The sequence below is a fragment of the Macaca fascicularis genome, chromosome 20 (assembly GCF_037993035.2).
Source record: "Macaca fascicularis isolate 582-1 chromosome 20, T2T-MFA8v1.1".
Classification (NCBI taxonomy): Eukaryota; Metazoa; Chordata; class Mammalia; order Primates; family Cercopithecidae; genus Macaca; species Macaca fascicularis.
The window spans coordinates 63,723,401-63,736,773 of record NC_088394.1 but is presented as its reverse complement, the minus strand read 5'-3'; the positions used below and the strand labels follow the sequence as shown (position 1 = coordinate 63,736,773).

The window sequence follows — 13,373 nt, the reverse complement described above, 5'->3', positions numbered from 1 at the left end:
ATCCTAACTGGTTCTCTGTGTCTAGTGTCTCCTAAACTCTATCCTACCTACATCTTTCTGCCAAATTAAAGAAAAAAAATTCAGGCCGGGCGCAGTGGCTCACGCCTGTAATCCCAACACTTTGGGAGGCCGATGCGGGCAGATCACCAGAGGTCAGGAGTTCGAGACCAGCCTGACCAATATGGGAAAACCCCGTGTCTACTAAAAATACAAAAATTAGCTGGGCATGATGGCGGGCACCTGTAATCCCAGCTACTCGGGAGGCTGAGGCAGGAGAATTGCTTGAACCTGGGAAGCGGAGGTTGCAGTGAGCCGAGATCACACCACTGCACTCCAGCCTGGGTGACAGAGCAAGACTCCATCTCAAAAAAAAGAAAAAAGAAAAAAAAAACAGTTCAGTGGTTCTTATTGCTTACCTACATTAGTCAAGGTCTAGGCAGGAAACAGTGTACTCAAAGGGTTAATTAAAAACTCTTTAATGAAGGGATTATTCACAATAGTGTGAGTAGTAAAGGAAACATACAAGGGATGGTGGAGCACCCAGGGACTGGCAAGATAGTGTCAGCACGCCAGGTGCAATGATGGAGTGGGGATGTGTCACTGGAACCTAGCAAAAGCTATGGTCATGGGAGAGAGGGGTCCTCCAAAGGAGCTGTGACCTTGGTTAAGGAACACAGCTCCTGCCAGAACCACATCCTGGCAGGGAGAGAAGGCAGAGAATAAACACCTTGGCCTTTCTTCCTTCTCGCTGATCTCTTCCTGGTTCTTTCTCTTGGCTGGACTCAGATGGAAGCCAGAGGACCTGGAGCCCAGGCCTTTAGAGACTGACCTGACTCCAGAGACAAAAAGCGGGGCAGAGAGGATCAGGTAGGGAAGGAGGAGCAGACCAAGAATACCGAGCACACCCACCTGTCAAAATCCAAACTCCTGAGATTAACACTTTATGCCACCAGCTCTGGCTCCTACTCACCTTGCTAACTTGTCACCCCTGAAATTAGGACTTTTAATCTTTTTATGTCCCACAGCTCCCTTGTTAGCTCCTCAGGAAAGGTGAGATGTATGAACAGGTTAGTACTGGTTTTGAACAGTGGATCAGAGGCAAACAGTCACCCCCCAGGGCAGACAGCGGAAGGAACTTCCCTGGCTCACACTCATCACGAAGGATGGAAGAAGAGTTGCTCCACACATGCACATGTTACAAAATGACTGTTTTTCTTTCTTGTTTTTATAGAGGCTCAGAGAAGCAAAGTAACCTGCTCAAGGTTTCATGCTGGTTGCAGCAGGTCATGCACACAGCCAGGCATGGAATCCTGGGAGAGTTACCTCGCCTCTTTGAGCATGTTTTCTCATCTGTACAACAGGGTTGCATGGACCCAGGGACGGACTAAACACTGGCTGGCCTATTAAACTCACTTCATATTAGCTCAGAATTATGACCTTCGTATTTCTACCCAACTTTTGAAGAAGAGACATCTAAGTCACAGATGGTTAATAGATATCTTTTTTTAAGAAAAAGATTCCCTATGTGCTGACGCGTATCTAATTGGCCAGGCCCAATTATAGGTATTTTACAAATATTAACTCAATCCTTAAATCCCCTGTGAGGTAGATAAAATTTCCCCATTTTACAGATGAGGAAATGGAGATACAGAGTGACTAAGGGACTTACTGAGGTCACTCAGCTGGTAAATGACAGAGCCAGGATTTGAACCCAGGCAAGGCCTTGTGAAATTGTATATAGCCTGTCTTGCCAAGGCACCCTTCATTGCTGACCAGCATGTGGTGATGGGGAAATGCATGTGGCCTTGGCAGGACTGGGTTTGTGGAGATCTTTGGAGGCATGTGAAGGATATGTGCAAGGATGTTAAAGACAAAGAGTGGGGAAATTTTAGGGGTGAGAAAGCGTAACCACTGAAATAAACAAGGAAAACCAGCTCTGCCTGCTTGGGCAGGAAATAGCTAGTCAGCAAGCCTGCCTGCCTTCATGCCATCTGGCTTCATCGGGGACCAGCCAGTACCCCTTTATGGGTGTTTGAGTGTTAATGAAGCTTCCTCTTGAGTCAGTGGCAATAAAACAGGTTATTAAAATTTTTTCTAGTCCATTCTGTTGTTTTAAGCTACCGATACTTACATATTTTTTTTTTCACTTCACATTGGCTCAAAATTATTATCCTCATATTCCTACACAGCTTTTGAAGAGGAGACATCTAAGTCGGTCATAGATACGTAACAGAGCTTAAAAAAAAAATTCCCCATGTAGTGGGTATATATAGTCCCTATATATACCCAAATACAACTAGAGTGAGAAGGAACAGTGTGAGAGTGGAAGAAGTGTGCCCTGGTCATGAATTTACAGAAGACATGGACTGTGTCTCACTCCCTTAGCCCTGTAACAGTTGGTAATTAATGACCAACAAAATTTGGGTTGGCACGGTGGCTCTTGCCTGTAATCTTAGCACTTTGGGAGGCCGAGGCGGGCGGATCACCTGAGGTCAGGAATTCGAGACCAGCCTGGCCAACATAGCGAAACCCTGTCTCTACTAAAAATACAAAAATTAGCCAGGTATGGTGGCGCATGCCTGTAATCCCAGCTACTCGGAAGGCCGAGACAGGATAATCACTTGAACTCGGGAGGCTGAGGTTGCAGTGAGCCAAGATCATGCTACAGCACTCCAGCCTGGGTGACAGGAGACTGTATCAAAAAACAAAACAAAACAAAAAACCTTAAGTAGAATCTCACTGTTTATCTAATGCTGCATACTTGACACTGTCAAGCTCCTATAATAGCCATAACTTATAAATAACCAAAACACCTGTAAAAGCAAACAGTGACCAAAATAGCTGAAGGGAGTCTAGGACATGAAAATTGTAGAAGATAACTGTGTGCTTGACCTGTTTTCTAAGAAAACTAGAAGAGAAGGCTGTAAGGGCAGAATTAGCAGAGAAAAGAGAGAGAGGGTGGCCAGGCTCAGTGGCTCATATCTGTAATCCCAGCACTTTGGGAGGTCAAGGTGGGTGGATCACCTGAGGTCAAGAGTTCGAGACCAGCCTGGCCAACATGGTGAAACCCTGTCTCTACTAAAAATACAAAAATTAGCTGGGTATGGTGGTGCGTGCCTGTAATCCAATTTACTTGGGAAGCTGAGGCCGGGAGAATCGCTTGAACTGAGGCGGCGAAGGTTGCAGTGAGCCGAGATTGCACGATTACACTCCAGCTAGGTGACAGAGTGAGACTCCATCTCAAAAAAAAAAAAAAAAGAGAGAGATGGAGAAAGTAGAAAAGGAAAGCGAGGTGACTGAGTGGCCACAGACACTGTTTACCATCAGAAAGAAAGATGGTTAAGATAAAACAGAACCTCAGTGAGAGTACAGGAGGCAAGCCAAGCTTCACAGTCACAGAGAGTGAAGATAAGAGGCACGAATTGGCAGGGGTCTGGACTTAGAGGCAGCCCAAGTCATGTGTAATTTAGTGGTTCACAAAGGAGCAGGTGTACTTCAGGTAGAATCGAGCAGTACAGGATGCTATACCGGGCTATGCTGACAAACCATCCCCTAACGTAGACATTTTCTTAGCCCAGTATACTTATGTCTACAGTAGGAGGAAAAGAGATGCTGGGCTTGAAAATGGAATTAAGAAAACAATTTTGCCAGCCATGGTGTCTCACACCTATACTCCCAGCGTTTTGGGTGGCCGAGGTGGGAGGATCACTTGAAGCCAGGAATTCAAGACCAGCCTGGGCAACATAGTAAGATGCTGTCTCTATATTAAAATTAAAACAAACAAAAAAACCTTTTTTATTAAAAAACCAGGCTCAGTGGCTCACGCTTATAATCCCACCACCTTGGGAGGCTGAGCCGAGAGGATCACTTGAGGCCAGGAGTTTGAGACCAGCCTGGGTAACACAGCGAGACACCATCTCTACAAAAAAATTAAAAATTAGGATGGGCTCGGTGACTCATGCCTATAATCCCAGCACTTCAGGAGGCCCAGGTGGGCGGATAAGCTGAGGTCAGGAGTTTGAGACCAGCCTGGGGAACATGGTGAAACCCCGTCTCTACTAAAAATACGAAAAAATTAGCCAGGTGTGATGGCGCATGACTGTAATCCCAGCTAGTCAGGAGGCTGAGGCAGGAGAATCGCCTCAGCCTCAGAGCTTGGGAGGTGGAAGTTGCAGTGAGCCAAGATCGAACCCACTGCATTCCAGCCTGGGCGATAGATCAAGACTCTGTCTTAAAAAACAAACAAACAAAAGTGCATGTCCTAAATGCCACTGGATTGTGGGGGTTTGTTTTTTGGAGTTTTTGGTTTTCTTTTTTTTTTTTCTTTTTTTTTTTGAGACAGGGTCTTGCTCTGTCACCCAGGCTGGAGTGCAGTGGCATGATCATAACCCACTATAGCCTGAAACTCCTGGGCACAAGTAATCCACCTCAGCCTCCCAAAGTGCTGGGATTATAGGCATGAGGCTTTGCACCCAGCCAACACTGAATTGTTCACTTTAAAATGGTTAATTTCAGCTGGATACAGAGTTTCAGTATGGAATGAAGTAGTCCTGGAGGTGGGTGTTGGTGATGGTTGCTCAATACAAATGTATTAGTGCACTGAACTGTACACCTAAAAATGGTTTAAAATGGTAAATTCTATAATGTACACTTTTCCACTTCCCAAAAAAGATTCTAGCCAGGCACCATGGCTCATTCCTGTAATGTCAGCAATTTGGGAGGCCAAGGCAGGAGGATTGCTTGGGCCCAGGAGTTTGAGACCAGCCTGGGCAACGTGATGGAACCCTGTCTCTACAAAAAATACAAAAAATTAGCCAGGTGTGATTAGCGGGGCGTGATGGCATGTACCTGTAGTCCCAGCCACTTGCTTGAACCCAGGAGGCGGAGGTTGTGGTGAGTTGAGATCGTACTACTCGACTCCAGCCTGGGTGACGGAGTGAGACTCTGTGTAAAAAAAAAAAAAAAAATTCCAGGTGTGGTGGCTAATTTGAAATACGGTTCTTTAAGTTATAAGTGGTCCTGGGCCGAATATGCAGATGAAGTGCTCTCCCTGGATTTGGCTAGATCAGATAGCTTTTTTTTTTTTTTTGAGACGGAGTCTTGCTCTGTCGCCCAGGCTGGAGTGTGGTGGCGCCATCTCGGCTCACTGCAAGCTCCGCCTCCCGGGTTCACGCCATTCTCCTGCCTCAGCCTCCCAAGTAGCTGGGACTACAGGCGCCCGCCACCTCACCCAGCTAATTTTTTTGTATTTTTAGTAGAGACGGGGTTTCACCGTGTTAGCCAGGATGGTCTCGATCTCCTGACCTTGTGATCCACCCGTCTCGGCCTCCCAAAGTGCTGGGATTACAGGCGTGAGCCGCCGCGCCCGGCTCGATCAGATAGCTTTTGCTGGTGTCCCATTAGTAGGACCAGAGGTACATATATCTGTCACTTTGTGTTTGAAATGCAAGCTTTTTATTTAAAAAGTGAGGAGGGATTCCTTTTAGAACCACATTTTCCTTTTTTGTTGTTTTTGTTTTTGTTTTTGAGACAGAGTCTCACTGTGTCACCCAGGCTGGAGTGCAGTGGTGGGATCTCGGCTCACTGCAAGCTCTGCCTCCCGTGTTCACACCATTCTCCTGCCTAAGCCTCCCGAGTGGCTGGGACTACAGGTGCCCACCACCACACCTGGCTAATTTTGTTTTTGTATTTTTAGTAGAGACGGGGGTTTCACCGTGTTAGCCAGGATGGTCTTGAACTCCTGACCTCATGATCCGCCCGCCTCGGCCTCCCAAAGTGCTGGGATTACAGGCACGAGCCACTGTGCCCGGCCTTTTTTTTTTTTTTTTTTTTTTTTTTTTTAATTATTCTCCTTTATCCCCTTTCTCTGCTCTGGTTTCCCTATCCCCTGTAAATGTATTTAGTATGTATCCTTTTGTTTGTAAAAGTTCCTGTGAAGCATTTTTGTTTCTGTGTATGTGTGTGGGGTTTTGTTTTGTTTTGTTTTGTTTGAGACAGAGTCTTGCTCTGTCGCCCAAGCTGGTGTGCAGTGGCATTATCTCGGCTCACTGCAACCTCTGCCTCCCGGGTTCAAACAATTCTCCTGCCTCAGCCTCCTGAGTAGCTGGGACTACAGGCGTGCACAATCACACCCAGCTAATTTTTTTTATTTTTTAGTAGAGATGGGGTTTTGTCATGTTGGCCAGGCTGGTCGTGAACTCCTGACCTCAGGTGATTCACCCGCCTCTGGCTCCCAAAGTGCTGGAATTACAGGTGTGAGCCACTGCACTCAGCCTGTGTGTGTATTTTTAGCTTATATAAATAATGTATTAGAGCTCACTGTGTTTTCTTTTTTTTACCAAGTTCATTCATGTGACTATATTCATCTAGTATTGTTTCTAACTTGCAGAGAACCCCAGTGGGTACATCCCCCACACTTTACCTGCCCGCTTCTGACCCCCAGATTGTCTCCAACTCTGCACCTCAGACATGATGTGGTAAATATCTTTGTATCCCTTATCAGTGGATCCCTATGAGAATTTCTTTGGGAACACACACACACACGAGTAGAATTTGTGAGTCATAAAATGCAGTTTTAATTATAAATAAGGCCAGATTACTTCTTACTCGGAACAGCTGTACGATTCTATATCACTATCAGCAGCACGTGAGGATAGAACCTCCAGTATGTTTTCAAAGGGTAACTTTGGTGTTTCATGGACAAACGTGGCCATCAGAAGCTGGTGACACCAGTGAGTGGGCGCATCCAGAAAACACTTTACTGAGCGCAGTGAATTCATTAATTTATTCATTCACTAATCAGTGGAGGGCCTGCTGTGTTTGTGGCCCTGAGGACACAAAAGAGGAATAAGTTTAGTTCCTATTGCAAGTGTATAGAAGGTCCAGCGGGAGGAGCTCCTCGTGGGGTACAGTCAGAAAAGATTTACAGAGGAGGTAAGATGCAGGGTAGAGAGGAGTTCCAGGAGTTGGTCATCTCAAAGAAAGCAGAAGCTGTGCTATGCAGAGGGACCTACCGCAGTCTTAATTTTTTTTTTTTTTTTGGTCTAGGCACAATGTGGCTTGCTCCTGTAATCCTAGCACTTTGGGAGGCCAGAGTGGGCAGATCACTTGAGGCCAGGAGTTCGAGACCAGCCTGGGTGACATAGTGAAACCCTATCTCTACAGAAAATGCAAAAATTAGCCTGGCACAGTGGTGTGCACCTGTAATCCCAGCTACTCGGGAGGCTGAGATGGGAGGATCTCTTGAGCCTGTGAGGTTGAGGCTGCAGTGAGCCATGATCAAACCACTGCACTCCAGCCTGGGCAACAGAGCAAGAATCTGTCTCAAAATAAAAATTGTGATAGTGACCAAGATCAGGAGTAGTTAGCTTTTTAAAGGTAATCGGTAGGCCAGGCACGGTGGCTCACACCTGTGATCCCAGCACTTTGGGAGGCCAAGGCAGGCGGATCGCCTGAGGTCAGGAGTTCAAGACCAGCCTGGCCAACATGGGGAAACCCCATCTGTACTAAAAATTAAAAAATTAGCCAGGCATGATGGCACATGCCTGTAGTCCCAGTTACTCAGGAGGCTGAGGCACAAGAATTGTTTGAACCCAAGAGGCGGAGGTTGCAGTGAGCTGAGATTATGCCACTGCACTCCAGCCTGGATGACAGAGTGAGACTCCATCTCAAAAAAGAATCAATAAATGTAATTGGTAAACAAAGGGACTGTATGGTATTTATAAAATTATTGGTAAAATGATGTTACTGAAGGAAATACATAGAAGTTAAAATAGTTGTGTTAGAGATTTTTCCCTCTTAATGACAGATTTGTCCTTTTAATCATAGTACAGAGGGTGAGAAGGTTCAGGAAAGTGTACATATGACAAACAGGACATTTTGTTATGGCTCCAAATGTAGATAATTTTTCACATGTGTTAAACATAGCTCAGAGGTTCTCATCTGGTGGCTACACACTAGGATCACCTGAGGAGCTTTAGAAATGAATGATAAAAGTGAATGGTGAGGCCAGGCACAGTGGCTCACGCCTGTAATCCCAGCACTTTGGGCAACCGAGACGGGCGGATCCCTTGAAGTTGGCAGTTCAAGACCAGTGCCACTCCACTCCAGCCAGGGTGACAGAGTGAGACTCTGTCTCAAAAAAAAAAAAAAAAAAAAAAGTGAATAATGGTCACCTCACTTCCATCAGAATGGCTAACCAACAGAAAGCACCAGAAAGTAACAAGGGTTGGTGAGGACGTGGAGAAATCAGAAGGCTTGCACACTGTTGGAGGGAATGTAAAATGGTACAGCCACTGTGGAAAACAGTATGTGGTTCCTCAGAAAATTAAAAATCTAATTACCATGGCCTGGCAATTCCACTTCTGGATATATGCTCCAAGCAAATGAAAGCAGAGTCTAGAAGAGATTCTTGTTCACCATGTTCATATCAGTATTATTCACAGTAGCTAAAACGTGGAAGCAATCCAGGTGTCCATTGATAGAGGAATGTATCAGCCATACAATGGCGTATTACTCAGCCTTGAAAAGGAAGGAAGTCCTGACATATGCTACAAGTTTCGTAAGGGTGAACCTTGAAGGCATTATGCTAACCGAAATAAGCCCATGACAGAAGCACAAATAATGTATGATTTCACTTATATGAGGTATCTAAAGTAGTCAAATTCATAGAGACAAAGTAGAATAATGGTTGCCAGGGGCTGGGGCGGGGGTAGAGGGAATGGGAAGTTATTATTTAATGGGAATAATGGGTATTATTTAAAGAGTTTTTAGTTTTGCAAGGTGAAAAGAGTTCCAGAGATGGGTGGTGCTGATGGTTACACAACAATGTAAATGTATTTATTTATTTACTTATTTATTTTATTTTATTTTATTTTGAGACAGATTCTTGCTCTGTTACCCAGGCTGGAGTGCCAGTGGCTTGATCTCGGCTCACTGCATCCTCCGCCTCCCAGGTTCCAGCAATTCTCCTGTCTCTGCCTCCCGAGTAGCTAGAATTACAGGCACGTGCGACCAGGCCGGCTAATTTTTGTATTTTTAGTAGAGATGGGGTTTCACGATGTTGGTCAGGCTGGTCTCGAACTCCTGACCTCAGGTGATCCACCCTCCTCTGCTTACCAAAGTGCTAGGATTACAGGCGTGAGCCACTGCGCCCAGCTGTAAATGTATTTAATACCACTGATGTATATACTTAAAAATAGTTAAGATGGGCCGGGCGCGGTGGCTCACGCCTGTAATCCCAGCACTTTGGGAGGCCGAGGCAGGCGAATCACAAGATCAGGAGATCAAGACCATCCTGGCTAACTCGGTGAAACGCCGTCTCTACTAAAAATACAAAAAATTAGCCAGGCGTGGTGGCGGGCACCTGTAGTTCCAGCTACACAGGAGGCTGAGGCAGGAGAATGGCGTGAACCCGGGAGGCGGAGCTTGCAGTGAGCCGAGATTGCGCCACTGCACTCCAGCCTGGGCGACAGAGCAAGACTCTGTCTCAAAAAAAAAAAAAAAAAAAAAGTTAAGATGGGCTGGGTGTGGTGCCTCACGCCTGTAAATCCCAGCACTTTGGGAGGCCAAGGTGGGTAGATCGCTTGAGCTCAGGAGTTCGAGACCAGCCTGGCCAACATGGTGAAACCTTGTCACTACCAAAAATACAAAAATTAGCCGGGGGTGATGGCACACACCTGTAATCCCAGCTACACGTGTGGCTGAGGCAGGAGAATTGCTTGAAACCAGGGAGGGGGAGGTTCCAGTGAGCCGAGATTGCGCCACTGCACTCCAACCTGGGCGACAGAGTGAGACTGTCTTTAAAAAAGCAAAAAATAGGCCGGGCGCTGTGGCTCATGCCTGTAATCCCAGCACTTTGGGAGGCCGAAGTGGGCGGATCATGAGGTCAGGAGATTGAGACCATCCTGGCTAACATGGTGAAACCCCATCTCTACTAAAAATACAAAAAAAATTAACTGGGCATGGCGGTAGGCCCCTGTAGTCCCAGCTACTTGGGAGGCTGAGGCAGGAGAATGGCGTGAACCCAGGAGGCGGAGCCTGCAGTGAGCCGAGATCACGCCACTGCACTCCAACCTGGGCAACACAGCGAGACTCCATCTCAAAAAAAAAAAAAAAAGTGAATTTTATGTATATTGTACCACAATTTTTTTTTTTTTTTTTTTTTTTTTTTTGAGACGGAGTCTCGCTCTGTCGCCCAGGCTGGAGTGCAGTGGCGCGATCTCGGCTCACTGCAAGCTCCGCCTCCTGGGTTTACGCCATTCTCCTGCCTCAGCCTCCTGAGTAGCTGGGACTACAGGTGCCCGCCACCGCGCCCGGCTAATTTTTTGTATTTTTAGTAGAGACGGGGTTTCACCGTGGTCTCGATCTCCTGACCTTGTGATCCGCCCGCCTCGGCCTCCCAAAGTGCTGGGATTACAGGCGTGAGCCACCGCGCCCGGCCAGAAATTGTACCACAATTTAAAAAATTACATTAAAGTTTAAAAAGAGAAAAAATGATGATGATGTGGCCCACATCGCTCTCGTCTGATTCAGTGGGTCTAGGGTCACCAATGACGCTAATACAGAGTGGGGAGCTGCTGGTTTAGCTGAGGGAAATGTTGGATGGAGAACCTGGATATTCTGAGCACACCTACATCTCATCTTGGTTTTCTCACATGACATTGATCCCAAGCAAAGGACTTTTGTTTGGTTTTATTATTTATTGTATAACCCTTGTGATCAGAAGAAAAACTCTACAATGAATAAGGCATAATCATGTCTCAGAAAATTTGCAAAGTTCAAAAAAAATTGAAAAGAAACAAAAATCATTCATAATCCCATCCACCTCAGCAGCAAATTCAGTAGTATTCTGGTCCTTCTACAGCATTGAATAGAGATATTTTTATAGATATATTACAGATATCCTTATATATTCTCATACCTATTATCCTTCTTTTGTGTGCTTTTAAAAAAAAAACCCATACTTCTAATAGTGTGTGTTTTCCCCTTTCAGTGACTATGTGGTGAATGTCTTTCAGGTTATTGAGGGCCTTCTACTTCATGGTTTTCGGTAGCTCCACAGCATTCTTTGTCTAACCCATTACTTGTATTGGACATCTAGATTGTCTCCCAGTTTTTCATTATGATAGCCAATGCTATAGTAAATATCTGTATACAAAAAAACCTTTTTTGAGACAGTCTCACTCTGTTGCTCAGGCTGGAGTGCAGTAGCACTGTCATAGCTCACGGCAGTCTGGACTCCTGGGCTCAAGCGATCCTCCTACCTCAGCCTCCCAAACAGCTGGGACTATAGGCACATGCCACTATGCCGGGCTAATTTTTTTTTTTTTTTTTAAAGTAGAGATGGGGGTCTCACTACGATGCTTATGCTGGTCTTGAATTGTTGATCTCAAGCAGTCCTCCTGCTTTGGCCCCGCAAAGTGCTGAGATTGCAGACACATGAGCCACCACACCCAGCCCAATAAAATCTTTTTAAGTATATGCTTTATTTTAGCCAGTTTGATGGAAAAAGTTTTTTGGTATTTTTTTTTTCTAGTGAGCATTTTCCTATGTTTGCTACCATAAAAATTTTAATTATACTTAATCTACGTAGCAATTAGTTCTTTCACTTTCCTCTTGAACTGGTTTTTGTTGTCCATTCTTTTTTTTTTTTTTTTTTTTTTTTTTTTTGAGACGGAGTCTCACTGTGTCTCCCAGGCTGGAGTGCAGTGGCGTGATCTTGGCTCACTGCAAGCTCCGCCTCCTGGGTTCACGCCATTCTCCCGCCTCAGCCTCCCAAGTAGCTGAGACTACAGGCGCCCGCCACCACGCCCGGCTAGTTTTTTGTATTTTTAGTAGAGACGGGGTTTCACCATGTTAGCCAGGATAGTCTCGATCTCCTGACCTCGTGATCCACCCGCCTCGGCCTCCCAAAGTGCTGGGATTACAGGCTTGAGCCACCGTGCCCGGCCTTTTTTTTTTTTTTTTTTGAGATGGAGTCTCGTTCTGTCACACACGCTGGAGTGCAGTGGCACAATCTCGGATCACTGCAACTTTCACCTCCCAGCTTCAAGTGATTCACCTGACTCAGCCCCTCGAGTAGCTGGGACTACAGGCGTGTACCACCATACCCGGCTAATTTTTTATATTTTTGATAGAGACGGGGTTTCACCATGTTGGCCAGGCTGGTCTCGAACTCTTGACTTCAAGTGATCCGTCCACCTCAGCCTCCCAAAGTGCTGGGATTACAGGCATGAGCCACCGCACGCGACTTCCTTCCTTCCTTCCTTCCTTCCTTCCTTCCTTCCTTCCTTCCACCCTCCCTCCCTCCCTCCCTCCCTCCCTCCCTCTCTCTCTCTCTCCCTCCCTCCCTTCCTCCCTCCCTCTCTCTCTCCCTCTCTCCCTCCCTCCCTCCCTCCCTTCCTCCTTCCCTCCCTCCCTCCCTTCCTTCTTTCCTTATTTTTTTTTTTTAGACAGAGTCTCCCTCTTGTTGCCTAGGTTGGAGTGCAGTGGCGCGATCTCGGCTCACTGCAACCTCTGCCTCCTGAGTTCAAGCAATTCTCCTGCCTCAGCCTCCCGAGTAACTAGGACTACAGACATGCACCACCACGCCTGGCTAATTTTGTATTTTTAATACAGACGGGGTTGGCCATGTTGGCCAGGCCGGTCTCGAACTCCTGACCTCAGATGATCTGCCCGCCTCAGCCCCCCAAAGTGCTGGGATTACAGGTGTGAGCCACCGCGCCCAGCTTCTTCTTCTTCTTTTTTTTTTTTTTTTTTTTTTTTTGAGACAGCGGAGTCTCACTCTGTCACCCAGGTAGGAGTGCAATAGTGTGATCTCGGCTCACTGCAACCTCTGCCTCCTGGGTCAAGTGATTCTACTTCCTCAGCTTCCTGAGTAGCTGGGATTATAGGCATCTGCCACCATGCCTGGCTAAATTTTTTTGTATTTTTAGTAGAGATGGGGTTTCACCATGTTGACCCAGCTGGTTTTGAACTCTTTACCTCAGGCGATCCACCCACCTTGGCCTCCCAAAGTGCTGGGATTACCGGTGTGAGCCACTGTACCTGGCCTCCACTCTTCTTTTTCTTTGTCATATATAGAATCATGAACTTTTACAGCAAGAAGGAACTTTAAAGATCAATCACTCCCCTTATTATACATTTAAGGCCTTGAAGGTTGAATGGTTTGACCAGGGTTACACAGAAAATTAAGTAGCAGAACAGAGACTTAAATCCAGCTTTATTCATTTTCCATTTTTCCTCCTATCATTCAGTCTCCATGGAAGAAGAAGAATCTACAGTTTTTCATCTTGGAACAGTATTTGTTTTTTCTTTCGAGACAAGGTCTTGCACTGTTGCCCAAGCTGGAATGCAGTAGTGCAATTATAGCT

At 46.0% G+C, this 13,373-nt stretch overlaps 1 protein-coding gene across 11 annotated transcripts in view; it reads left to right on the top strand.

The window, feature by feature from the left end:
- GFOD2 (Gfo/Idh/MocA-like oxidoreductase domain containing 2) overlaps positions 1–13,373 on the top strand; it is a 54,157-nt gene that overhangs the window by 28,278 nt on the left and 12,506 nt on the right. For 4 of the 11 annotated variants that reach the window (XM_045382652.3, XM_074027404.1, XM_065537508.2 and 1 more), the window contains one exon: positions 6,389–6,476. The exons of the other annotated variants lie outside the window; for them this stretch is intronic. The gene's annotated coding sequence lies outside the window, so the exon portion shown is untranslated. The remainder of the gene's footprint in view (positions 1–6,388; positions 6,477–13,373) is intronic. 11 annotated transcript variants of the gene reach the window in all.